Source organism: Ochlerotatus camptorhynchus, unplaced genomic scaffold (genome assembly GCF_037179485.1).
Source record: "Ochlerotatus camptorhynchus isolate MF236.1 unplaced genomic scaffold, CSIRO-AGI_Acam_v1.1 ptg000035l, whole genome shotgun sequence".
Taxonomy (NCBI): Eukaryota; Metazoa; Arthropoda; class Insecta; order Diptera; family Culicidae; genus Ochlerotatus; species Ochlerotatus camptorhynchus.
Genome location: NW_027040526.1, coordinates 198499 through 224918, shown reverse-complemented (window position 1 = coordinate 224918; position 26420 = coordinate 198499). Strand labels below are relative to the sequence as shown.

At 36.7% G+C, this 26420-nt stretch overlaps 1 protein-coding gene across 2 annotated transcripts in view; it reads left to right on the top strand.

Annotated features, from left to right (window-relative positions):
- Nucleotides 1-5350: 5350 nt before the first annotated feature.
- The window catches only part of LOC135709512 (neuroligin-4, X-linked-like), a 71400-nt gene continuing 50330 nt past the window's right edge, over nt 5351-26420 (top strand). The window contains exons 1-2 of one of the 2 annotated variants that reach the window (XM_065231915.1): nt 5366-5383; nt 6011-6058. The gene's annotated coding sequence lies outside the window, so the exon portion shown is untranslated. Of the gene's footprint in view, nt 6059-26420 lie in introns of both variants that reach the window. The other variant, XM_065231907.1, reaches the window with a different exon arrangement.

Here is a 26420-nt window from a genome sequence, read left to right as displayed (position 1 = left end):
GTTTGCGCTCTCCTGTAGTTCGCATGAAACTACCCAACAAATAATTTGAGCTGATTAAAAGCTGAATAATCTATTAATTAGCTGAAGAAGCATATTTTTGCCTGAATAAGCTCTTATTCAGCGCTCAATGTTTGTTGGGTATCGGATCAACGATAACTGATCTTCGAAACCTATGTAAATAACAAAATTTGTGATGAGCCTATCATAGATATTAAGTAAAACACTTGATTATTTTCTAATTTATTAGTCTCATCTGGAGCAGAGCTGGTAAATATCACGGCCGTCATGTGACGATGAAAAAACAGGTCCTCTCACTGTCACGAGACAAAACTACCTATCATTAGCTTTCTTGTCATTTTTCAATGATCAAGCACTCATGAGAATAATTCTTTTGTGGTTTTGACATCAACATTTCTAATTGATTTAGATGAATTTAAGCAAACAACCGTATGTAATCGGTAGAGTGAATACATTTTTAAGATTTCCTCGGTACAAGTAACTTAAATAGCTCTAAATGAGCTTGTAATTACGATGATCACAACACTGTCACGTTCTGTCATGACAAAAAAATCGATGAGATTTTGAAGAAAATCTCTGTCATCGTTTTCTCATCCAATGGTAGTGACAGAAGTATCGTGTGAGATCTTTAATTGAAAATGAAATTTTCCAGCCCTGATCCGGAGTATTTGTTGCCTGCATCAGCAGAAACATTGTCACATCAAAACTATAAAAAACTTCGATAAAATCTCAGGCGAACTAACTCAAAGCCTGCTACTAATGGGACAGAATCAAACTGTTCAACCCAGAACCCCCAGAACAGGTCAGGCTTTTGCGAGGTGATCTTAAACGAGTGTAGCGATGGTCTGATGAGGCAATTATAGATAGTTTTGAAACACAATTTGGTTGGGACTAAAGGGTACAATTTCCATCGAAATAAGAAACACTACCATATTCCATCGATTCGTACCCAGCAGAGGTATTTGCAGGATGTGCATTTCGATACTGGTATCCTTCACGAAGTGTTTGAGATGTTGAAAAGAAAAGTTCAGTGTATTTCTCCAGCCGATCGCGACTGTGGTCTGGTCCTAGATGAAATGGCTATTAATCAGAGTTTTTCATACTGCAGTAATAATAATTAAAAAATTTTTGGTAACACGACAATCCCTGGGCAAACCAGGAAAGCAACTCATGGCTTCATTCTGATATTAATAGGAGTTCACAGTAGACGGAAACAAGTCGTGGCGTATCATTTCACTGGAAACACCAGTCCTGAAATATTTTTTTAAAAAGGCAGGTCATCGACGTCATTTAACCTCTGCCGTTACCAACATTTTTCATTTGAAAGAGTTCGAACTCTACCAAAAGGCAAAAGGCAAAAGTTTAAAAATGGCATCTGAACGTCAGTCGAGAAGTTTATATTATGGATGGATAGTTTGTTTCCATGAAGGTGTGTAGTTCTTATAAATTAGTAAACCATGCCCCGTAACGTGTGTAGATCACCTTATCATGGTACGCTACGGGATGTAAGATCTACCATGAATTTCTCGTCCTGACTACTTCAAACTAGGGGAACAGGATTTTTCAATAATCCAAGGAACACATCTTAGTTCTTGTTATTTTTATGCCTTGTTGATAGTGTCAAGACTTGGCTTTGTCTACCGAGTCTGATCTTGAAACAAGAAAAAAATAAGTAAGTTAGTCTTCGTCTATGTGATTCCTAATCTTCTATTCGTTGTTCCCTAGTTTGAAGTGGTTAAGACTAGGGTTCTGATGCATGGTCATTATCGGTGTCATTCCTTAATTTTGTTGTTAAGGAATCCAATTTTGGAGGGTGTTTCAACACTCCCAAGGGTATAAATAGCGGGACCTTTCAATTTTTGTCGGATCATTGCGATAAATGCGGGAATGACAACTGTAAAAAATCGAATACGTCATTATTTCTCAATAGTGATACAGTAATACCATAAGGTATTTTTTTTTCTTTATTAGAGTGACTTTCACTTACCTCCATAGAGGTAACTAGAAGGTCCCGAAATAACGTGCTCAACTTTTTGGCTCAGCTCTGGTACTCTCTTCGGTCCCAAGCTAATCGATTCACCCCTCGAAACATAGGAAAATCCAGTAACCCCTCATTTTATCTGTCAAACTTTCATAGCGAATCAAAACAAACATAGTGTAGTACTAGAATTTTGACTAGAATGGAGTACGTTAATCGTTTGCTTAGGACCAATAGGCTAGTCAAGTAGTGAGCCTATTTAAAATCATTAGTTTCGTATTGATTGTTGGTAATACGATATGGACTAAAATAAGGACACGGGATATACTACAATAGATCAAATTACTGGTCGCAGTGTTGTTAGGTCCCGAACAGAAAAAAAAAAACAAAAACATGACGTTTAAACGCTTCATGAGCGCGGAATTGAACAGGATGTTAGATTATCTTTTGTCTGGGGACTTCTTTTTGTCCCTCTTCAGACTTTATCCTGGCATTCAGGGTCGTTTAACCTGCTCCAGAGAGGAATTGGGCGGAAATACTTCCCAAAAAACATTCAAGGTGAAGAACAAGAGTGATAGAGGAAATAGAGAATGCGTGTTTTAAATAATGGACTGAGTTAGCTTATAATTTAGTTTTTTTTAAGCTTTATTAAAGAGATGTTTAGCCTTAGGCTAGTTCATCTCTAAACCTTATAATTTAGTGTATTCATGGTGTTTTTTTTTAAGTTCATAATTTTTGGAATTTTAATTTGGAAGGAAAGGAATCTAGGGTTAGGAAGGGGATTAATCGTCACCTGGCACAGTACCCATTCGTGGGTGATGTATTGGACGGCTGGCAGACATCGGTGGATTCGTCCGACGTGTCCTCCTTGGCGCGCTGGGTTTTCTAGCAGATCACTTCACTTCGCCTATGGCATCGTTTAGCCTCTGGAAGGCTTCAGGCTCCTTGCGGTACACCGGACACAGTCACAGATGGCTGGCACTTCACCGATGGCTGGATTAGCCTCTTCTAGCGGTGCATCAGACTCACAAAACTGTCCGTTCACTGGTGGATAAAAATTATAAGTATTTTTAAAAACTTGAACTTTTCCTCGTGAAATTCGTTCACCTAATAGAGGTTGATTTCCCGGTGACAAGCAGTTTTATCGGCTTTGCTGCCGATCGTCTCTACCACACGCTCAATGACGTTTCTTGTTGTGGTCAACTGTGGCTGGTGGTGGTAACGCATGATGGAAGTGGAAGGTTTATGTGGGGTGGGAATAGGGGAATAGGGATGTTCATAAAGGGAGGTGGATGTAAAGTTATTCAATTCTGTGTTTTAGATTTCAATTTCAATTCAATAAATAAAACTAAACTACTCAGTACAAACTAAAATAAAGAATATTTACAAAATATATACAAAAACAAAATGTAACCATTTAGCAGGTTACAAGGACCATCAGAACCCTAGTCTTAACCACTTCAAACTAGGGAACAACGAATAGAAGATTAGGAATCACATAGATGAAGACAACTAACTCATTTTTTTTCCTTGTTTCAAGATCATCCTCGGTGAACGAAGCCGAGTCTTGTCACTATCAACAAGGTATAAAAAGAAGCAAGGACTAAAATGTGTTCCTTTGATTACTGAAAAAGCCTGTTCCCCTTGTTTGAAGCAGTCAGGACTAGGAATCGGTGGTAGATCTTACGAAAAGGTGAACTACCCACGTTACGGGGCAATTTTTATAACTAGGGCATGACATCGCCACTGTGTGGTGTAGCCTGATGGGTTAATCCGACAATAACAAAGTGATGAGGTGCGACGCGAACACTGGCGCGGTAACAGCACGACGTTAGAAGAAATGCATCGCCAACCCGAACGTCTGTCCACCACGGACTGACATCCAGCGGCTGAATAAGAAATGCTCTTCCCCGGAAGCTACACCTAAGATGGCTGCCCCATCACGGGGATCGGAGACCTTATAGGCCAACCACCTATTGTCTCCTAAATTTATAAATTCAAGCTGAACATTGCATTATGTTCTATGTAACATCGACAGATTATCTTCGTCGACATTTTCTTTGGATCCCGACGGCCATGTAAAGACATTTCCAGCTATTTTCAGCTCACAGATCGATAAAAGAAGCTTTTATCTAGCATCTTATATGACAAACACAACAAGAAACGGTTATGTGCTCAATTCATCGATCAATGTTACTTAGGACCTTATGCATTGTTCAGCTTGAATTGTTAGGGAAACCAACAGAGAAAGATTACAAAAAAAAAAGTTGACCGATGCGTGAGTGAGTGAGTCTGCATGTCTAAATAATGGTCTACATAACCCTCATAAAACCTGCAATGTGACTTGGCTGTGACGTTACTACGGATTTTGCCTGTTTTTTGACTGTTTATGTACTGCCCATTTTATCGATCGTACATCCCTCCGAGCTAAGGTATCCATGAATAATTCAATAAAAAAAAAGGGGGAGGCGGGGTAAAATCAGCCTTATATCCCAACTAGGAGCTTCGTGTGCTGAACGAGACTACTTCCATTCGATTCTCCAGAGAATTATACTTAATTCGCGTTTTATGTATTTTTTTTTCCACCGTGCATTGGCTGGTTTGTCTTTGGGAACCCCGGAAGGAGGTAGGGGCTACCGTTAATGTAGAGTTGTTTAAATCCAAGTGTTGTAAGCTGTCTAGTTTTCTGTTAAGTAAGCCTTTGGAAGGGTACAGGTACGAGATGAACTAGCCTACTAGCCTAGCTAAAAATCTCAAAAATAAAGTCTAAAAAAAAGGGTCCATGTTGTGTTGTAGGGCTGTTGGGGTCAGAAGTCCGGGTTTTGGTGTGCATGGGTCTTAGCTATATCGTTGGTCAGTAGGGGGTCGGTAATCCGGGTGATGGTGCAGGTGGTCAGCCCATGTTGGAGAGCCACCGAAAGTATGCATCAGTGAAGGGTAGACTCCCGAGCACCGAAGTGGTTGTGATCAAACTAGGTGCCTGCCTCTTTAAGAAAACCTAGTAGAGCAGCGGTCTACCTTGCGTCATTGCTGAGCGCGTTTCTTACACTGCCTGGAATCCCGTGAAACTCTTTTTCCCCCTGGTATTGAGGGCAGTGACACAGGAATGCGGTAGCAGGGCTTGTGGAAATAGCCGTACCAGCTTTTTGTTTGTTTGTAAACAATAAACATTATGTACGGCATATTACTACCCCGGTGTAGGGCACGTAAATCGACAGAAGTGGCATCAATATCGGTATATCCCTGTGTTTTTCGCGACAAGATCACATCACCGTCATCGTCGTCATCTACCTATGCGCTGTATCCTAGTATCCGAAATATTCATCCCGCACATTTTCGTTAGTCGTCGGTGAGTCTTGAAGCAGTTCGGACGTGATCATTCGTCGAGTAGGCGCAAAGTGTGTTGCTTTTGAGTGTGAAAAATTTCAAAATGTTGGTGGACTGAAAATAAACCGTTCTAACCTTCACAGACATCGTTCAGAGCTCGCGTATTACTTAACCAAAACGAGAGTGGATCCGCGCTTTCTCGATCTCACCAAGTGGCAATGCGTTGTTGTTCGAGAAAGGTTACATTGAATGGTGTTTTCAGATCGATTGTGCAGAAATTAGAAAACAATGCGCTGAAATCAATTGGTGACATTTGAAACGCTGTTGAGTGCTTGGGATGGTGAATTCCTTTCACTCCACGCGGTTAGAGTTCACTCACCTGCATGTGTACGCATTAGTTGATGCGTTAGTGAATCTAAAATGAAAACAGAAGTTTCCTCAGTGACTATAAATATCCACGGAGGCAAATATACCTACAAGCAGAATCACATTTGCCTATAGAGCGCAACTGGCATCGAAGAAAAAAGAGTGTTTTCCTTCTTCCCCGTTTGGCTCGTCTAAATATATACATTTATGTTTGGTACAGTTCGAGCCTGCGAGGAAAATGCGCGCTCCGATACTTCTAGGAAGTGGATTAAAAATCAATTGAAGTGACGCGATCACGTTTTCATTTCGATTTCACTGCAGTGAGGTGGAAGATTGAGGATCAGCACCTGCCCTACTAGGGTTCCGGAGGTCAGTAGCTAGAATCGCGCGCAGTACATCTGCTGTAGCATGTATTTTTATTTTCTTCTATGTCATTTGTATCATGGTAAATTTAGGAAACTCGCGCATTGTGTTTCGTGAATGCTTTCAAGCAGATGGCTGTTTTTACGGAGAATGTGTGTATCACCGGTATTCTAAGAATGATCGTTCTTTTTTTTGTCATTGCAAGGAAATTTTCGAGAGCTGAATCATTGCAAAATATGAAGAAATTCAACACTTTATGTTTAATCATTCTGTTATTTCCGGATCACAATCATACATAAAATTTACATATGCGGCACTATGTAAACATAGGACGGAACCAAGACCATCAAAAGTGCACATAGAGCCAAGTAAAATGGGACTTGAGATGAGCTAACCATTCTCTATATTTCGAAGGTTCTTTATTTTATATGGTCAATGAACATCCATTGCTACTTGAGACTAAATACACTGCTACATCTCCACGCTTGTAATGGGATGGAAGTTTCTGTTAGTGGTAAGGGTGCACTTGTATACTTGTCAACTGCAAAACACAGGAAAAACTACTAGAGTACGTTAAAGTAAATAGAGTTGGGTAGAGCGGGGCTAGTTCGTCAGTTTTCAGTACAAAGTTCTATAGCTTTTTCTTTGTTTATGAGTTTATACTTCCTGTAAGAAAAATAACCGGTCCAAAATATTTAAGCATTTTATAAATATTTTGTATTTTCCAAAAGGTTGTCATATTACTAACCAACTAGCCCGCCAGGTGGGGAAGCTGGTCAGGGTGTGAGGCATGTCGGTCGTTTGTTCCAAAGAATATGGAATTAACATCCAGGTATGCTGATAAGTCGATGCCTTAGTGTGAATTATAGATATTTAATGTAATGCAATAGTTTTAGCAAAGAATCGGCCAAAATTAAAATGTTGCCACATTTGGTTGGCAGGTGCTACATTGTTTATAGTTTCAAACATAGTGCATCTGTTTTCTCTTTTTGTTTACAGTTCACCTAATGGAATACAACGTAACTGATAATTTGACATGCTTTTACCATACAAGTGATCAACTAACTCTGAGTATGACCAACTAGTCCCTTCATGTGTACAAAATAAGAATGCATTCAAAATATGAAAATAGAAACATGACAATGGTTTTCGTAAATAAATCATAATACTACTTAAATGGACCTTCGTTATGCATTGAATCTGATTTATTTAAGCATCACTGCCTCTCACTCCAAGGGGCCTGGGTTCCATCCCAGTCGGCACAGTCGGGATTCAACTGAGGGGAGGGAAATAAAGCCGTTGGTCCCCGGTCCATGAGTTGAAGGGTCGACAGGTGTGGAAGCTGCCCCTCTGGCGCCGGTAGCAGTACGGAAAGCAAGGTCGACGGAAAACAAATCATGGAAAAAAGCTATTATTTGATTGTTGCTAGCAATTAATAGAAGAAAAATCTCAATTTGCAAACTATGAATGATTTTTGGCGAAAAATACTCTATGTTTGTATTTGCTGGGCTTTCAAATAACTAAGCGCCTTTAGTTTTCTCATTCAGTTGTATTATAAATCCATTTCACCAATGTAACGCGAAATTTGTTGACGCTTTGAATTCCGAGGTATCGTCACTGATCAACTTACCTCTATGACCAACTAGCCCTGCTCTACTCTACATATTGTTTATAAGTAATCCTTACAACACACTCACTGAACAATTGTGGTTACTTGTATGTAACTTATTTCAGCCACAATCAAGTTGTAGCAACTTATTTTGATGGACGTGTGTTGCTTGGTAAAGCAAATTATTCAAGGATCAATTTTTGTTAACATACTTTAATGGTGGTAGGCTCATATTAGCTGTTTTTCGAACCCGAACAAAGATTTAAATATTTTTCTGAAGTAACAAATCTAGAGCTACTTGGCTTTATTTGAATTGTATACATGTTCCATTGCAGCAACAACAATTTCCTTTAGTTTGATGACGGTTATACATATTGTCATAAAAAGTAAATTATATAAAATATTATAAGTTATTAATTAAACCTAATAAATCATATTATAAAATCAACTGATGCTAATACCAGTTTGCTAGTTTTATGATTGCTTTATAGTGCCCGATAAAGCCAATTTTAATTGCTCTCATAACGCCCAACAACGAATCTCAGTGTTGATTTATAAGTAGCCGCAATAAAACTAGTTGACTATGAAACATCCATTTTAAAACAGTAATAAGTACTCAGTTCCAACCTTGTCAGAATTGTAAACAAACAGTGCCACTAAAAACTTTTTCCGTCATGGATTCATAAAAAATATTCAAGGCACTTTCAAGCGAAGAATTGAAATTTCAACATAATTGTACTCATGTTTACATGTAAAAGAAAGTTCTTCAGCCGGATCCTTCCGCAAGTAACGCCAGCCAAGAAATAAGTTCTCCTGTGTTTCTGCGGTTGTCACGGAGGCAACTCCAAAGAGTCTACCACCCCATCGTTTTTAACCATCCTAACTCCTCATGCAGGAGCTGGAGCTACCTTTGCAATGCTGATAAATGCCTGATGACGAAGAAAAATATACCTGATCGTTAAGCATTCGCCAAACTGCACTTCTAAACAGACCTACAGTCCTATGAAAATTTGTATCATTTTGAAACACTCGCTTATCGGACGTCTTGTATTATTCTTCTTATTCTCTGGTATGAGCCGATTGAAACTCAGTTGAGGGCTAGCCTGTTTATTACTGAAAATTCCATCCAAAAACATTATTGAAAATCTTTAGTTTTATGTATTATAGTGGATTTGAAACGATAATGCCACGACCAAGTACATTCATTTTTTACATGATGAAGAGAAATTAGATTTACTGTCGAAAACGTTATTGCTTTCCGTAATTACTGACAACATCTCAGTCACCATATTGGTGTCATGGAAATTTTTAACCATGATTTCCATAGATTTTCGATAAAATAAAACATAAATTGAAGACTTGAAGTGCATTTCGGTGTGCTTCCATATTATTGAATGAGGTAAGATCGATTTTCCGGGAAATTAAGATAACCAATCGAATTAAAATTTGTTTCAATTCATTTTTTTTTTAATTCACACTATATTGGTGGCGCATCGGTTTTAGGCTCCCAATAGCGGTTAAATTGAATGCACATAAGCATTAGCACTAAAAAAGCAGGCAAAGTCACATTTTGTTATAGATTTCAATTTAAATAGAACAGTCGGATTCATTGTACCCTCCCCTTGGCTAGTTTGTGCACCTTGATGCTGGTGGGCGGGCTTTATTTCATGCTTTTTAGTGGAGTGTTGGAGACGGTAGGTTTATGGCCGGCGTTGCTGGCTCATGCCACGATAGAATGGCGCCATGGGCAGGCAATGGGGATTACTAAGCTTCCCCTCTCTGATAAACCACTGCATGAGAGAACCAAAGATCTAGTCTAGCAGTGATAGTATCACACTTGTTACTCCTTCGATTTAGAGCCGCGTCGTAGTACGCTTACGTATAGGCACTGACGTTGGGTGTGATACTGGCGGGTTTTGCCGCAAATCACTCTTAATTTATTTAGTTTTACGCAGATAGATTTATTTGGGTTTGCAAGGGAATTATACTATTGAAATATTTCAGAAAGTGCCGAACGGTGCTCCTTCTATTTGCGTGACAAGCTTTCATTGTTGTTTTCATTGAAGTATTACTCAGGAAACAATGTTAAACACCATTGTTGTACATGGTATTGTAACTAATCTTATATGTGCTTCATTTTGATTTGGGATAAGTGTTTGAAATATGACTCGGGATTTCCACTGTGGTGTGCTTCTATTGTGACATACCCTTATGTATTTTTGTGGTGCGACATAGTGGAAACGTGAGAGCGTAATTGGAACATTTACCCTATACAATATACAATTTAAAATTAGCTTGGAAACATACTTCAAAGTGAAGCATTTAAGTCACTTGAAGGTGTCACCTGGGACGAACAAAGATATAATTAATATATGTCAAAGCCAGAAGTACTTGAAACACGTTAAATTTAAGTTTAACAGCATGGGTTATGATTGTGTAGGTAGAGATTTCAGTTATTTATTAAATAAACTTCAATTAGAGAATTCAGAAAGTTAATTAACATAAAAGATAGGACGCGGGGGGTCCGGTTAGGGAGGCGACTAGCCTTTGAAGTTGTATAATAAATCTTCCTATTTAGTGCATTTGTTAATTACAGGCAATGTTAATAGCGAAAGTCATATCTACAACCAGACGCTTACGAACTAGTAAAGTTTTAGGAAAGATGTGTTAAATATGTTGATACGTTTGAAATAAGAATTAAGATTGTTGTGCTTTAGGTAAGGTATGATGTGTCAACAAAACCCTTTTGAGCAAATTTTCAGACATCAAAGTGATTGAGTGATTTATTGAAAGACATTACGTTGCGAAAATTGACAAGTCATACATCTAACATAGTGGTAGTAGCAGTGTCGCATAATCTTATCACAATTGCTGCAAATAGTGCTGGAGGGGCTGGCAGGACTGAATACGGATCAAAACTAACATAACTACTAACACTAAAATGATCCCGGAACTAATACTTATCCATTGCACTAGTTATATATTAGTTTTATTTTCCTACTAAGTTATCTATGCTTCTTTCTAGTGTTTGGATCAAGTACAACTAATACTAATCTACCTTTATGTATGTATTACTCCCTTTTAACCCATTATCTTTATGAATGGCGAATCATATGACGTGAGACACGGGGATTTCAATTGACTAAGGAGAAGGAAAAGAATAGCTTCGAACAGGATATCAAACAAATTCAGGACCAATCCAAATGAGACCAGAAATCAACAAGGCATCGGGGCGTTATATACTCGGAGAGGTATTTGATAAATAATCTAAAAGTGGTAAGTTAAAATCATAGTGGAGCCAAGGATCATGAGAGGTAATTGTCTATAATTCATTAATTAGTAGAAATCTCGATAACTTTTTCAAGGGAGCGTATCGGCTTTTGTAGGCGGTGCGTTTGGTCGTCGATTTGGCGTAACTGATGGTTCGCCCACGCATGCTAGCACTTCCTCTACCTGGTAGGCGTGCGCGAGCTGCCGGTTGCGCCGGGTCGACGATCGGATGCATTGTTTGCAGGAGCTGGTGCTTCCCTTTGAAGAAGTAATCGAGAAACAACCATATTATCCTGTAGTTGATATTACTATTTTTATATATCAATGAAGTTGACACAATAAACAAGACAAGTGGGGGTTAATACACAAGACAAAATGACAAAATAAGTGACGACAGAAGACAAGACTGGAACAAAAATCAACCTTTAAAAAAAAAAAAGAATGCGCAATTATATTATCAAAACTATTTGGATCAGCACAAAAACAACAGTGACCAAACGGGCACCATAGCCTAGGAACGTCTGTGTGTTGATTTAAAATAGAGGCTCATAGAAGCAAAATTTAGCAATAAAAGGGGTCCAGTGTAGAGTTTAAGCAAGTGCTGCCACTGGATCACTACAAAAAAAAAATAATAGAACAGTCGGATTTATTGTTGTTATAGTTTTTGTAGAACAAGTAACAAGTTAATTAATGGCCGTTGCTGTCAAGCAAAATAAAAATAAATTGGATTTATAGCTGAATTTTAGCAGAGCGTAATAAAGCTTCAAATTTAATTTTATTCTTAAAGAGGTTATGAGAACTTCTTGTAGAGTATGGAGAAAGATTCCACAGTGATTTAAAACAGCTTCAATATTATTCTCAAGCATTCTTTAAAAAACTTATGAGAGTGCTCCAGTTTGTCTTACAGCTAAACTTATAGCGGTTATCAAGAGCTCTTAATTTTATAAACGGTTTTATAAAATTGATCTTAAAAGCCGATAATAAAATACAATAAAAATAAAAATGTTACTTGAGCTATCAAAGATGACCACGCAATTTTTTTTTATAAAGGGACATAAATTGTTGAGATGTAGTTAAACATTTACTACTGCTTTTTGATTTCAAATTCGTACAACGAGTTTCAATTTCGTCTTAACGTATTGGCACGCCTTTATATTTTTTTCGTCTTATAGATCAAGGTAGAATAATACGTCAAATAAAAACGGGATTTGAATTTTTCGAAATGCAACAAAATAAATTTCACTTTTATAATGATAAAACTTATACAAAAATGGTCCATGACATATTTCACAAATACTGGTATGGCAAGAAAACATTTTTTTTATGTTTCATTTAGGCGAGTGAGCACCTGGAACATGTATAGATGTAGTCCTGAGTTCTTTATATGACTATCATTGACCTTGATTTGATTTTTCAAGTGATTTGAAGTGCTGCATTAAGATTTAGTCAAAGTCAGAATTTGGTCACTTCACAGCAAAAAAAAATATTTTAATATAACATCAAAGTAGATCCACTTCAACCGTGTTGAAAATATGGTGTCATATTACTTGCCAAATAGGACAAAATTAACATTAATACAGTGCTAAAACTGACATTACGCTGCTTTTACTGCATTTGTTTATTTTTGTGGCCATAAAAATTCCATGAGATTTTCGACATGATTTATGTGCATCCTCTTGGATGAAATACTAAAGTTATTTTTTTGCTGTGTTCCCCAGGTACATCTGGACCATATCCGGGTGTGGACAACGAGCGGTACTCAATATTGTGATAATTGATATCTTGCATTCATACTCTTATTTTAATTGAGGAGTCGCACGGAGTGTTTGATACGTTTCAGGTCACTTCTAGTCTCGAGACTCATTTTGGATATTTGTATTACACAGCAAAAAATTCTGAATTATAATTTTGATGCAAACATTCATTCACGTAAACTTGTATTTAATTTCACACAAACGAGAAACTTGTAAGCAATGTTGTTTACAAATATGGGCTTTTGTATACAATATTTGCAACATTTCATGAAATGTCTCAGAACTTTACACGATTTACAATGTAAACTAAGATGAGATGTGACGCTCCTTTTATGTGCATCATATAGAACAAAAATTTACACTACTTTTTCAAACTACGTATAACTAATCCGATCACCATTTCAGATCCTTCCATTTACTACTCAATTCCGTCATGTCTCGCTACATTTTTCATTTACTTGTCCATTAGTTTTAATTTTGATCTACACAGAAAAAAATTAGAATTTTACTGGTGATGTAAACATCCATGCATGTAAACTTCCTTTTCACCTAAACTAGCAGCTTTCAAGAAATGTTGCAAACAAAGGTGGACAGTTGCATACAATGTATGGAATATTGCATGACATGTCTCATAAATTTACACGATCTCTAATGTAAATGTGTATGATATATGACGCTCCAATTATGTGCATCATAGTAACGTAAATTAACACTACTTTTTTTTTTAGCAATGTACGTTAATTTATATCCTCAGTCTCATTATTCGTCGGTCTCTGTACCGCGTTGTCTGTTGCCAATTCCCGACGGACATCGATTGACCATCGATCCATTGACGGCAATCGAATGTGCAGGAAGGCAGCTTCCAGACCTGCATAGGATATCGCACCCATTCAACACAAATGGGCCGGGACCAACGGCTTTACTACACAGCAAAAAAAATAATTTTGATATCACATCAAAGTGGATGCACTACAATCATGTCGAAATCTTCATGTAATTTTTATGACCACATAAATAAACAAATGCAGTAAAAGCAGCGTAATGTCAGTTCATGCATTGTATTAATGATAATTTTGTCCTTTTTAGCAAGTAATATTACACCATATTTTCGACATGATTGTAGTGCATCCACTTTAACGTGATATCAAAATTATTTTTTTGCTGTGTACCATTTCGAAGGAAGACGTGATCAGAGATTTTTATGCTATTCTCAGTCTGTTTGGTTTATTAAAATAACCTCGCAATACTCAACGTTTCAGCAGTTTATTTCTTTGGCGGTAGGATGATAATAAAGAAATAACGATTAAGCAGTGTCTTCTTTTCTTTTTCTTCACCTAACAAGTTATGATTCCGTATGAAGTTAACATATTGTTTAAGTTTGTTCCACGACATTGTAAAGTCAATTGTTTCAAAGTTTTGATTGTAAGAGGCCATGATTTGATTTCATGGCCCAAATGTTGCATAATTTGTATGATGGTGGCTTATGCCAAGTGAATTTCGATTTCAGAATTCCCAAGTAGTGCACAACTAACAAGTTTTGCAATTTAAACGCTTTACTCATTTCATTTATACGGCCTCAAGCTGTTTTCAAATGTTATACGATATGAGGAAACCTTTACTCAACCTTTACAAGCAAATCTGGCGAACTTAGAGAGCTACTTATGACTGTTGTGACGATTGGGACAAGCTCTTATTGCATATCTATTTACGCTTCTATTCAGCTGTTATCCTGCTGTTTAGTTGTGTGTGAACTTGAAAGGCGTTTACTCAACCTTTACCCGATTATCCAATAATCACTACACAGCTTTTTCTTGACGCCTTGTTAAATATTGTTTACGTTTTTTTTTTACTGCGAATCAAATTAATCGAAATTAGTTATAAGCACACCACCAAATTATTTAAGCTGTACCGGAGTGAATCGCACTCGAGACGACCGCATTGGCGAACCTTGATGCTACCAACTTCGCTACGCTAACACTTTGAACTGACGTAAACAAATTTACATGCCCTTCTACAACAAGATTGCTGAGTAGAGGCTTTATATTAGTGCACATGAATCACTTTTCTCGACTAGTTAATTCAGCTTTGTAAAGAAGCAGAGCAAAAGCTGTAAAATTACACAAATCTAAAAATAAACCTAGTTGACTGTAAAATAACTTTCAAAGTAGCGCTAACACAGTTTACTACACACTTAGAAATTTTTACAGAAATCTGTAAAATTTTACCGAATCTCAACAGCTGAACGTTCGGTAAACAGTTTCGCAGATTTCCTGTAATTTTTCACAAATATCTGTGAATTTTTCACAGATATCTGTAAATAATTACAGGAAAACTGTAAAATTGTTTACCGAACGTTCAGCTGTTGAGATTTCGGTAAAATTTTACAGAAATCTGTAAAATAATCTTAGTGTGTAGTTGAGTACAGGTTGTTTAGTTGTTGAAAAAGCACTTTTGATTTTTATGTTATTCAGCAAGAGTGGTTGGTTGTGTAGATGCCATCAAATGAGTAATATATTCGCTTTATTAGCTTTGTTTTGAAGCTTAAAGTTGAAAGTTGATTAATATTTGCATAGAAGTGACATTAGCGTCTATTGGGTGATGTTATTCAATGCGACTGACAAATTGAATAATGGTTGTGAACAAGCTGAGTAAACGCTCTCCAAAACAATTTTGCTAGCTTCTACTTGTTGCTGTATCTGCAGCTTTGTTTCAGCTACTTTACAGCTAAACGCTGGAAAAGTTGGCTTATAAAGCTGAAAATGTTAGTTGGGTTATTTAACCTTCTTTATAAGATTCGTTCAAGTCAGAGCTGCACTAGTTCCAACTTTGAATGAAATGTGTTGCAAATCAAATCAGTGTCCTTCATTTTCCAGCCTATACAGCATCACCTTGAAGCCATAGTCAACAATGTATAAAAAAAAGGAACTTGCCAAAAAAATTGATTACATTCTTATCGATGACTGGATCAAATTTCAACCACAGACGATGAACGGCTTTTAGGCGAAATCAAATTTCTGAACGTGATCTATCGAGTTTGCAATTTGCTCACGAACCAGACACAAATAAGGGGCGTTTACCACCTAGTCCTAGGAATTTTGCTTCCCAACTCGAGCTCAAGAGTTGATTAATTAGCTGATTACGCTACCAGAAAATCTACACCGCACACGGCAGAATTTTCTCTCCGATGGAGGATATAAACCACCCACACCGGATAACGATACTCTAAGCGGAAGCTTTCATTTCGTGTCGAGGGAAGAGCAAGTGAAAGTTTTACCTTTGGTGCCAATAAAATAAGCGGTGAACTAGTAAATGTCTCTTACCGCAAATTCATCTCAGCAGCCGCGTCACCCGGAAGCTGGAAGCGTCAACAGCGTGCACCCAAAATACATCTACCTACTTATAGAAGCACGCAAACGCTATATTGGTAGCAGCATAAATTTATTACCTTCTGCTAAATCCGAGCGGATTCACTTCAAGTCTGTTTTGTGCGTTGCTCGAATGCGTAGTACATAACGAAGTGGGATTTATGGACCAGGTCGGGAACAAGATAAAAATATCTCCCTCAATCGCAACGAATCACTTTTTGAGGAAGGAACTGGATCGATGACATTTGAACATGATTCGGTTGGACGGACGACAGACACGTTGAATTTTGCCATTTTTGCAAAAGTTCACACAATGATTAATGATCATGTCGTGAACTGCTGCTTGGAATTTATCTATCAGTCGAAAGTTTTTCGATGCGGAAAAAGTTAATTCAAACTAAACGGCTGTCAAAATAGTTTTCCAAAATGTTAAAGTTTCTTTAGCGCCGAACTCTGTGCTGCTATGTTGCACAGGTCGCATTGATAATGCTTTGTTTATTTATTCGGAAATCGGTATGGAAAACGGGGTAGTAAGAAACTCCTGATTTCCAAAAGATAGATACATTTTAACGGATTTTGTCAGTTTGCTTGTAATTATTGTGATTGTGATTAACATCATATACAGTGAGGTACCGTTGTTTACGGATGTAGTTTTTGCTGGTATTCCTTTTCCCTAATTCCTAGCTGCCTTTATTACCAAAAACCATATAACAAGGAATCCAGAAAAAAAATACCGGCTATATCTCCATCCGTAAACAACGATACCTTTTTGTAATAAAGCTGACAAAATTCATTAAAATTTGGCAGAGTTGAAAAATAAGTGTTTCTTATTAACCCAGGCCTCTCTTAGCTCAGTCGGTAAATTCGCAGCTATAAAGCAAGCCATGCTGGAGGTGGCTGGGTCCGATTCCCACAATTCGTTCGTCCTGCAGTTTTTCGGATTGAACCATTTAACGACTTCCCTGGGCACAGAGTATAATCCCAAGAACCAATTGTTACGAGTTAAAACGCCTTCATGACCTTTGCCTTTAGTTGCATGCTAAATAATAGCTGCCCTATTTTTTAATATCACTTCTGTGCAACATTTGAATCTATTGCACTACATATTAAACTGATGAGCGTTGTTTAGAGTGCATTGAAAAGTGTTGACAATTTTGCATTGAACCCACAGAGACAAAGACAGCATCAAACTGCATTTGTAAACTAAAACTTTAAACGTCAAATTGTCAAAACAAGTTTGCTGCCTCCCGTTACCCGAGCAAAGGCTGAGATCAAATTGAAAACTAAATTTGAAGTTGTGATGAGGCTGATAACTGAGTAATGAATAATCAGATTGCTGTCCTTTTGGTCGTTGTAATGGTTAAAATATCAAAGTGGAGAGCACAAATATATTCCTGTGATATCTCATTGCTTTTAGATTTTAGGTTTTAGATTGAAAAGTCGAAAAAAAAGCGTTTTTTGTTTGAACGCTTGAATGAAAACAATTGTTTTGACTTGGTTCCATAATGTGGCCGCAGTCAACAGAGAGAAAGCGGGTTGCATCATTCAGAAATATGATGAGCATGATCTCATCACCAAAGAACATTTTTATATAAATGTGGCATAAATTGCAACTTTTCTAGTGTTTCCCGCCGAAAGAGACATCATGATGAATGAAAATTGCATGGGTAGCATAAGTCAAAATAATGATAATTTCCAAAACCTAGTTGTTAATGTAATTCTTCAAAATGTTCCCAACATGAAGAAAAGAAGAATTGTTGACAGGTTGGGGAAACGGCCCTATTGTTGCGGTACGTTAGCAGCGTTAGATGCCTATTGTTGTGTATGGAGGTCTCCTAATACACAACCATAATACAATACACATCCATATACAACAATAGGCTTCTAACGCTGCTAACGTACCGTAACAATAGGGCTGTTTCCCTATTCACATGTCAAATAAAGTCCACTCTCCTTCTCCCTCGGTGGGTATCTAGGCTACTTTGACGTAACTCGAAATTGTTTTCTAACTCGTTGTTCGCTTGAATATCTATTTAGAGAAAGTTTACCTTTTCTCCTTCCTTTTCTCGTTATCTCTCTCTTTCTCTACCATTCTCTTTTTCTCTCATTCTCATATTTACTCACGCTGCATATAGCACTGCAAGGATGCTTATTGTGATTTATGAATATGTAAGCGTAAGTTCATGAGCGGGAACCTCGAGAACGAGTGAAGAAATCGTAAAATAGACAAAATTTTCGTCCTTAAGGGTTACAATATCACGTGTTTACTAATAAAAGCATATCTCGATTACTTTTTCAAAGGCTGAAAGCCTCCCTAATAAAGATAAATAATAATAATACTTTTTCAAAAGGACGTAGCAGCTTTTGTAAACAATGCCAAATGAAAATTTCCCCTATCTGATGATAGTGTTAGCATGCGTGGGCAAGCTACCAGTTACGCCAAATCGACGATCAAATGCATTATTTACAAAAGCTGATACGTTCCTTTGAAAAAGTTATCGAGATATGTTTTATTTGCAAAAGCTCATCCTTCGATATGTTGGACTTAGAGCCTTTGCGCCACCTCTAAATGTCAACGAAAGAAGCTCAAATTTTGATATGTTACATAATTAGTTCCAATAATCATTTTCCACATCGGAAAACATGTCATCGAACGATTATTAAAAATAAGCCCCACCCACACACACACACACACACACGATCGAAGCCATACCATCGAAAAAGGAAAATGCATCCGTAACATGACCGAGATCAAAACATTACCAAAACTTATTCAGTCAGACCAAATTATGCATGTATATATGTAAAGGATACTACTCATTGCTGCAGGGCACAGCCATTCGACAGTGGACTGTTCACCTCGTATGACTTGATCAAGTATTTCCGGCCAAAAACGGAGGGTAAATCCGATAAAAATTTTCCAACGCGATACAGAACAAGCCATCATACGAGGGGAAGTCCCAATGAGTGGGTAGAAGAGACCATCTTCAATTCAAGAAATGTTAACAACAGGGAGTTGGCGATCTGATGATCCCATCCCTATCCAATAAATTTGGCAATGGCAATGACAGTCAGAATGGTTTGTCGATTGCGAAGTGAAGTATTTCTGAAAGTGATTCGTTATATTTCTTAATGTTTTGATTTTATCCTAACGTTACCGCAATATTATAACACAGACAAGCAGACACAGCACAGTGAACATTTCTTATTGTAAACACTACCGCTATCTGCCGTATACACTGTGATGGGGAATTTACTCAACAGATGGCTTAAGAGTGTAAACGTCAAACGCAAACGAGCGCCACAAGTGGCGGTACTACCAACTAAGAAACATTGTAATTTACCGTTAAAAACGATGTCGATGAACGTTTGGAAAGTGTTGTCTGCTTGTCTGTTATTATATCATCACTATCAAAACTACGGGTAATCCGCGAAAGTACTTGCATTTTTCTCAGGCGCTTTTGATCTAACTGCAATCACTCTCTTATAGTCGAAATGTGCCACAACCAAATTGATACAGCAGGGATTCAGTCAGACCCAATTATGGCACACAAAATAACACCAACAAAATCTGACAACCGATCCAAAGCAACAGAACAACACTCCGAATATTCAAAAACAAAACGTATGTTAAAAACTAAAACAAATTCAATCAAAACACCATGCGACACTCCCAGGATTAATACAGCCGAACCAATCGGCCCTCCTCACACAGCATCAATAAATCTAATATTTCTTCCATATCATTTTCCAAACACTCTGAAACAAAATCTGATTACATTTATATCGGCACTAAACATTATTTATGGGGATTTTGTTTTAGTTATCGAACTGTTTTGGGCAAAATTTTGTTATTTTAGTTTTTCGGTAAAATTGGTAAGATACACTATTCTGAAATTTGCATCAGTGAAAGATAAAAAGTATCAAAGCATAAAAAAGTAGTTAGGAAAAATTTTCAATACTCGATGCAATGGTTTTCCTAGGATTTACGTGATGTCCGGGAAAACCCAAAAACTAAAATGTGATCATTATAATCCGTTGCCTTTCCCATTGGCGTAGCTAATGGGGTGCCTAGGGGTCAGACCCTCTCCTGAATTATCTAGCAAGCCCCCCCCCACAATCTTTGTTGTTGTTTTTTTTTTTTTTGACTGACCGGTATTTTGTCAAGCTTAATGTTACTATTTTACAGCGATTAATAAAATTGGAACACAAACAAATATTTTATGAAAGTCCATCATGTTAACTTTTTTTTTGTTCTGGACTAGAATAAAAAAAAAATCTGATCAGGGGAAGGGAAGTAAAGCCGTTGGTCCTCGGTTCATGAGTTGATGGGTCGATAGGTTGATAGGTTGTTGAGAGAAGCCTGGATTTTCCATTCGCGGCCGGTAACTTAGATGAATCTACAGCTGTTCTTAATAACGCTTTGAAAACGTGTACCAATCAACTAGCTGAGCAAAAGTTTGTTTCTTTGAAAAACTCGAACAGCTGGTACAATTTGGATCTTTTGCGTCTTAAACGGAAAAGGGACAAATGGTACAAAAAGTTTTGTAGATCTAATAATGACAATCATTGGACTAGGTACACAATCGCGCGTAATAAGTATTCACAATCGATAAAGAAAACTCGTTGTGAATATGTTCAAAGGAAGATTGATCAGCATCAAAACAACAGCAAAGAGTTATGGAAAATTTTGAAATCTTTATTAAAACCTAGTAATTGCAAACCGCGGTCCATAACTTTTAATGGCACATTAGAACGGTCAGAACAAGTAATTGCATCTAAGTTTAATGATTATTTCGTAGACAGTGTTTCATTGATTAATCAATCTATTGAATTGGTCGATGAACCTGACGAAATAAAACAGCCAGTTAATAGTAGTTGCAGATTTGAAGTTTTTCACCCAATTACATTAGATGAACTTAGAGTTATTTGTTTTTCATTAGGAAAATCAGCTGGAGTAGATAATGTTAATGCTAGAGTTATTCAAGATTGCTTTCATGTCATTGGCCACATCTTTCTGGACCTTATTAATGAATCATTGCAGAATGGACATGTGCCACAAATTTGGAAGGAATCCTTAGTGATTCCTATTCAAAAAGTTGCTGGAACGATTAAAGCCGAAGAGTTTCGTCCCATCAACATGTTGCACACATTAGAGAAAATCTTAGAACTTGTTGTTAAAGGCCAGCTGTTGGAGTATTTGAATAGCAACTCTTTGTTGATACCAGAACAATCGGGATATCGGGAAGGTCATTCTTGTGAAACTGCATTGAATTTGGTGTTAGCAAAGTGGAAAGACAACTTGGAGCGTAAAGATACGATTGTTGCTGTTTTTTTTGGATCTGAAACGCGCTTTTGAAACAATTTCTAGGCCCTTACTGTTAAGTACAATCAAGCGCTTTGGAATTACGAGTACTGCATATAAATGGTTTGAAAGCTATTTGTCTGACAGAACTCAACGGACTGTTTTTAATGATTCTGTTTCCAGTCCCGTGGGGAACAACCTTGGAGTGCCCCAGGGAAGTGTATTAGGGCCCCTTTTATTTATTATGTATATTAATGACTTACGACGTGTTTTACGGTTTTGCGACATTAACCTTTTTGCAGATGATACTGTGTTATTCATTGCAGCTAAAGATTTAGAAGTTGCCGTCTCACACTTGAATGAAGATTTGCAGTATCTAAGTAGATGGTTGAAGTGTAAGCAGTTAAAATTGAATACAAGTAAAACTAAATTTATGGTAATTTCGCGGAATCGATTAAATGAGAACGTCTCTGTTGTAATTGATGATGAGACTATTGATCGCGTTCAGGAGATTAAATATCTTGGCGTGATTATTGATGACAAACTTAAGTTCAACTCTCACATTGACAATGTCATCAAGAAAATTGCCAAGAAGTATGGAATTCTATGTCGATTGAAAAACGATTTAACTATTGCCAGTAAAATACAGCTATACAAATCAATCATTTCTCCTCATCTAGACTTTTGCCCATCCATTTTATTTCTGTCTAATGCAACACAAATATCGAGATTACAGCGCTTGCAGAATAAAATAATGCGTTTGATTTTGAGATGTAATAGATTCACTTCCTCAACTTTGATGCTAGACGCCTTACAATGGTTGTCGGTGAAGCAAAGAATTGTATATTTGACTATGGTGTTCATTTTTAAAGTAGTTAACGGTTTGCTGCCTCGATATTTGTGTGATCGAATTGAAAGAGGAAGTGACTTTCATAGATATAATACTAGAAACGCGGATGAAATAAGAACACCACATTTCTTGACTTGTGCTTCACAGAATTCATTATTTTTTAAAGGAATAAATGTTTTCAATTCGATGCCTAGACACATTAAACGTTCAACAACATTAGCAGAATTTAAGAGACATTGCATTTCACACGTTAAAACTGTCTTTTGAACGGTTATCCAGTGATTTTTTTTTTATGAATTGACAAATTATGTATCTTGACGAAGTTATTTTTAACGGATTACTTTGTATGGATAGCTGTTATAACGACTTTTTAATAATTATTGTAGCACTGCAAAAACTATTTTGTTCGCCACGATGGTGATGATGGATTTTTGATATATGATTTAATAGTAGTAGTAAAAACAAAATAGTAGTCTACAAAGGTTTGAGCCTCGCGCGCGTATTACGGATATAGAGGACTGAATTTAACATTTGATAAAAAAAAATGCAATTTTGAAGCTTATTTGGAAGATACCTTGAGTTAGTAGTAAGTTTTCTGGCAAATGTTGGGGGTTCGTGAGCATTCCTGACATTGCTGAAAATTATGATAGCATCAGATTGCGGGGTTACTAGTGTAATAGGATGCTTTGTTGATTGTTCATTAACTCTTGATTGCTTGTAATACTTATGAATATTTTAGGTGGACAAAAAGGCGAACTAAGAGGTGGACGCCTGAGCTTTTCAACATTTATATCGCTGTGAAGCAACTGTAAACTCTAGAGGGAATTTATATCTGTAACTGAAACCAGTTCGATTTTGTTTGCCAACCTGGTTAAAATGTCATATTTAATTATCTTAAAGATAAATCGTCCAGCTCAAACCTTTGTAGGGGTAAGAGGTGGGACCATCATCATCATCATCATCATCATAGGTAGGGTCCAGGTGTGGGAGCTGCCTCCCTGGCGTCGGTAGCATTGGTGCTCAGCACGGAAAGCAAGATCAACGGAAAACAAATCAAGGAATATGTAAAACAATAGAAATTATATTAAAACGATATTTAGTAGATGGAATAATAAGTCATCTTCAGGCTCTACAAATTGGCCCAAGAATTTTTATTTAACTTATGGGAACTTCCTAAAACTCCAAGGACTTCTAAGAAGTTCAGGGAGCATTTTAGAAATTGAGGAAACTTAGTATAAATTCTGTGAACTTCATAGATCTTCAGAAAAAGTCGCAGAAAGAAAGAACTAGGAAAAGTTCTGAAAACTGCGCAGAAGTGGAAAAAATTAAGTTTGGTGAGCTTTGTAGAAGTTAAGGGAATATTGTTTTATTTAGGGACTTTCATTATTGTTCGGGGACCTTTATATAATTTTAGGGCACTTTTTTGAAGCCTCGTGGAATTGGAAAAGTTGTGGAAAAAACATACGAATTCAAAAAAATTCGCTCGTAGGACTTCGCGGAAAATCAACGAAAAACGTAGAAGTAAAGCAAACTTTGTAGAAGTTTTGCGAATTTCGTAGCATTTTAAGGAGCTGCGTAAAACTTCATATACGTGTTAAAAATTTTAAAATAGTTCAGTGAATTTGGCATAAGATCTAAAAATAGTTTAATAAACTTCTAAGAACTTCAGGGATCCTCACTTCAATTTAAGGAGCATCGATGCAGTTTCTCAGAGATCTTACTCCAAAAAAGCTCCTTGAAGGTTTTGGGAACTTCGTTAAATTTCAAAGAATTTTCTAGATGTTCAAGAATATTTATGTCTTTCCAGAAGTGAAAAAATGTTCAAAGATCTTCGTTGAATTAAAAGAGCTAGAAAATATATGGAATTTGGAATAAATTCAGGAAAATTCGTTGAAATTTTGTAAAGCTACAGAAAGTTTTGTAGATGTTCAGGAAACGTTCCATAAGTTACAAGATATTCTTTAAGACATCAGAAATATTCAAAAGATCTTCATATAGTCGAAGATATTAGTAAAATTATCTGGATATTTTCTAAGACATCAGGTTGATCAAGATTTGAGGATATCCAACTGTTTGAAAATTCAAATATTATTTTAAGACTATTCGTTGTTCAGGAAATATTCCAAAGTTTTCCACCTAATTGAATCTGATGGAATTTAGAATGATGAATCTAGATTTTATGGAAATGTTTGTGCATTCTCTGTAGGGAAGACCCGTGCCTTGATGATTTAGCTATATTTTCAAGAATTAGCAGCTGAATTTCAACGAAAAGATGGACATTTCTACATATAGTGGAAATGGCTCTTATGTTGGTCTATGGATCTAAGATTGGACCCATCGCTAAAAATCTGCTATGAACGCGTCATTAGGAAGGTACTAATTAATATTTTGGTCCCTTGCTGTCGATTGCTGAATTTATGTATGGGCCTAAATTAGGGGCATTTAGTAATGTCAGCCATCCATTTCCCTTGCCTAATATGTATAAATTTCTTTCATTACGATGAAATGTATGCCCGGAAATCAGCTGGAGGATAGTTACCCGTGGAAAGTACGTGTTAATATTAAATTATTACCGAATTAGTTAAACCAAAACTAGCTTAATTTTAAATAAAAAATAAATGTCACAAAGATTTGTTAAAATTAAATTCAATTATTATCTAGTTACAAACAGAGCCAAGTTTCGATATCATTCCATTCGTTTAGAATTTAAGTTGAATTATGCTTTTATATAATAGTTCAATGCATCGAATTAAACAATGTTCTGACGTGTAGGAGGAAGAAAATCTATTGGCGTTTCAATGCGTTTGGACGGAATTGAAACTCGTATGGAAAGGTGAATAAGTTTTAAAATCACCTTTGATAGAAATATTCCATATATTTTTTCAAAACCCGTTCAAAAAAGAGAGGTAAAACGCGGGTTGTGCTTAGTAGGACGGAAATTAGATCCCTATGATAGTTATTTGACAGTTTTCCTTTTATGCGAATGTTGTTCTACACAGAAAAAATTCTGAATTTTAACTATCACGTAAAATCTCCCTTCGTTTAATTTTGAGCTATACTTGGCATAAACAGTGGAATCGTTTACAAGCTTGCATACAATATTACAAATTTATGCAATATTACGCTTAAATTTACACGAAATATCACGTAAAGTTATTCCAAATCTAGTGTTAATTTTATGTGCACTATATCTCGCAGAAATTTACATGAATTTTTCGAACGATGTACCGCTCGTCCTGTGCGAGGTGATGATGGAGCATCAGTGAGCAACATTTCATAAAATTGAGGTAGGGGTAAGAGGGGCATAGTGAGCATCCCGCAGTTTGGATCATCATCATCATCATCATAGACTGATACGAAGTAGCTTGTGCAGTACAAGCACACATGATGAGCAGGAGACGGGTATGTAGAATAGTTGCGAAATAAGTGTGGTACTCCGGGTGATGGATTTGATAGCCTATTCGTCATTAGCCAAGTATAGAATCCCCCACTAATCCGACAAATTTATGGCCGGATTAGCGATGTTCATCCGATAATCCGACTGATAAATCCATGCGAATCAATGTTACCAACCTAACACTGTAAAAAAAAATCCATAAGAGACCGGGATGTCGGATTATCGAGTCATCGGATTAACGAGAGCCGGACTAGCGCACAGTGGGACGAAAAAAAAAAAGTGGGACATGGCTATTTGTTATGAAACTATTGAGTGTAGCTTTTTGATGTCTTCTAGAATGTTTCTTTATTTTTTAAGTACTTTATTTAAATTGTAAACATTTTTGGTTAAGGAGGGTATACACTCAGATAAAAAAATAACTTTTTATTTATTTTTAAATTTGATAAACACCTATGGAAACATTGAAGATGAAGTCTTTTTAAGAAACTTTGTTTAAAGTTTAAATTTTCTATCTCTCAGGTGGACGAAGTTATAGGGTAAAAATAGACTACAAACGTTAGTACCCCCTTAGAAAACGTTTTATCACCATAACTTTTTTCATTGAATTTTCTCGTTTATTAAATATTCTACAAGTTGTAAGTGCTTAAAAAATGCACATTTTTGCAGAAGACAGTAAATCGCTATCTCTTTGTTGAAAGGATTTACGCCAGTTTTTACAATTTTTTTAAAACTATCTTTAAGGGGGTGTAATTTGCAGGTTAGCAGGTATTAGCAGCTAATGACAACGTCATGTTATTCAGCAACTTATACCCTACTGT